This window comes from Hyperolius riggenbachi, chromosome 6 (genome assembly GCF_040937935.1).
Source record: "Hyperolius riggenbachi isolate aHypRig1 chromosome 6, aHypRig1.pri, whole genome shotgun sequence".
In the NCBI taxonomy this organism is placed as follows: domain Eukaryota; kingdom Metazoa; phylum Chordata; class Amphibia; order Anura; family Hyperoliidae; genus Hyperolius; species Hyperolius riggenbachi.
In genome coordinates this window covers 133,596,532-133,598,772 of record NC_090651.1, presented here as the reverse complement: position 1 = coordinate 133,598,772, position 2,241 = coordinate 133,596,532, and positions in this window count along the sequence as shown.

Below are 2,241 nucleotides of genomic sequence, written 5' to 3'. Positions count from 1 at the left end.
AAAAACTTTTCTTTGTTACAGCTGATATAAATCCTGTAAAAAATCTACAGTGTTTCTGCTTCCTGCTTTCATGGACGCAGACATTGGCCTCGATTCATAAAAGTGCTGTCGGTAAAGTAAATCCATGCGGGGAAACACAGCGGTCGGTATTTCAGCCTTCTGGGTGGTCATTCATAAAAAATTTTCTAGTTGCGATAGGAGTGCGGAAATATCCCACTGTAGGCTGTCGGTAGGCATGCGGAAACAGGAGAAGCTGGCCGAGTCCCTCCGTGCGGTGTTCTCTCTGCTGCTGCTTGGGAGGTCTGTCCCATTCACTTACATGTACTCCGCATGCTTATCGCTATTACCTCAGAGGGAGCGGTATTCCCTGTCCGCATACCGCCTGCGCTAATTTTTATGAATTAACTTTGTTACATTTCCACATAGAATCACCGCACAATGCGGTAATTTATCGCTCTGCTAGGGAAAGTCCGCTTCGCATGCGGAAACAGCCTTTATGAATATGCATGCGGGAATGCTTTATGAATCGAGGCCATATTGTTGCCATCATGTGCTTTCTAATTAGCCTCTCTGCCATGGCAGTCAGCTGACACGGCTGAGGGATCAAATTACAACTTGCGATTAATCACAGTTAAAGAGACTGAAGTCTCTCAAAATTCAGGTTTTTCTTGTAAAATCCTCTTTAAAGCCAATGGGTACCGTTTCTAAAAACAAAAAGTCAGATACTCACCTAAGGAGAGGGAAGGCTCGGTCCTAATGAGCCTTCCCTCTCCTCTCCCGGTGCCCTCGTTGCTGCGCTGGCTCCCCCGTTCGCGTCCGCCGCCGCAGGGACTTCGGAGGTCTTCGGGAGCACTCGGGCTTCCGAAGACGGGCCGCTCCATACTACGTACGCGCGAGCGCGTCATAGAGGGTGCTCGCGCATGCGTAGTATGGAGCGGCCGCGTCCTCGGGAGCCCGAGTGCTCCCGAAGCCTTCCGAAAGCTCCCTTCGGCATGCAGAAGTGGCAGTATTTGACCGAACTGGTCGAATACTGCCACGGGGGATCCTGCGCGGGACCGGGCACCGGGAGAGGAGAGGGAAGGCTCATTAGGACCGAGCCTTCCCTCTCCTTAGGTGAGTATCTGACTTTTTGTTTTTAAAAACGGTAAACATTCACTTTAATATCATTGCCCTGAAACGCCACATCCCCGCGGCTGCACACTAACTAAATCACCCCAAACTGCCAGGCAGAAATCCACTACTTTTTTTTGCATGTGTGTCAATCCACGCGTATCTCCGCCTCTCCCAGCCCCTCTCAGTGAAAGAAGACTGAGAGGGGCGATCTGTGCAGATGGACGAGTTTAGAGGCAGAGCTACATCCCAAAGCTCTGCCTCTTCACAGACGCGTTCCCTGCAATGTGCCCCAGGAAGTTTGGGGTGATTTAGTTAGTGTGCAGCCGCGGGGTTGCAGCGTTTTAGTTAGGGCAATGATATTAAACAGGATTTTACAAGAAACACCTAAATTTTGAGAGACTTCAGGGAATTAGACAGGCTAAATTCTAAATACACATGGTGCATTTCTCTCTGCTTTGCTTCTGTCCAGTGCAAGAGTTCCGGTCCACTTCAATACTTTTTTTTTTTTTTTTTTTGCAACGTCTCCAGAATTCAATGTTTCTTTGGTTACCTTTTCTTGCTCTCTAAATTCAGGGGCTTGGAATTTTACAGACAATGCATCAACCAGTTTTATTTTAACTTGATTAAGCATGGCTCCTAATTTAACTAGGTATCATTTTAAAGGGGAACTGATGTGAGAGTGATAGGGTGGCTGCCATATTTATCTCATTTTAAACAATACCAGTTGCCCGGCTGTCCTGCTGATCTATTTGGCTACAATAGTGTCTGAATCACACCAGAAACAAGCATGCAGCTAATCTTGTCAGATCTGAGAATGTCAGAAACCCCTGATCTGCTGCATGCTTGTACCATTGGCTCAGCTGTAATGATGTGATGTGTGTGTACGTTTTGTGCTTGTATATCAAGGCATTGCTTGCTTATCAAGTCAAGATTTTATAAAAATGTTTCCTTGTCTCACAGACCGCTCTTAAACTTGCAATCCAAGGTTTTATTTTATAATATTTGAAATCTATATGGAAGTGGTAAAATTGGCCAATCAAAATTGCATGTGTGTACACAGCCTTAGGTCTGCTCACTTTAACCACTTAAGGACCTCCCCCAGCCGATGGGCGGCGGCAAAGTCCGGGC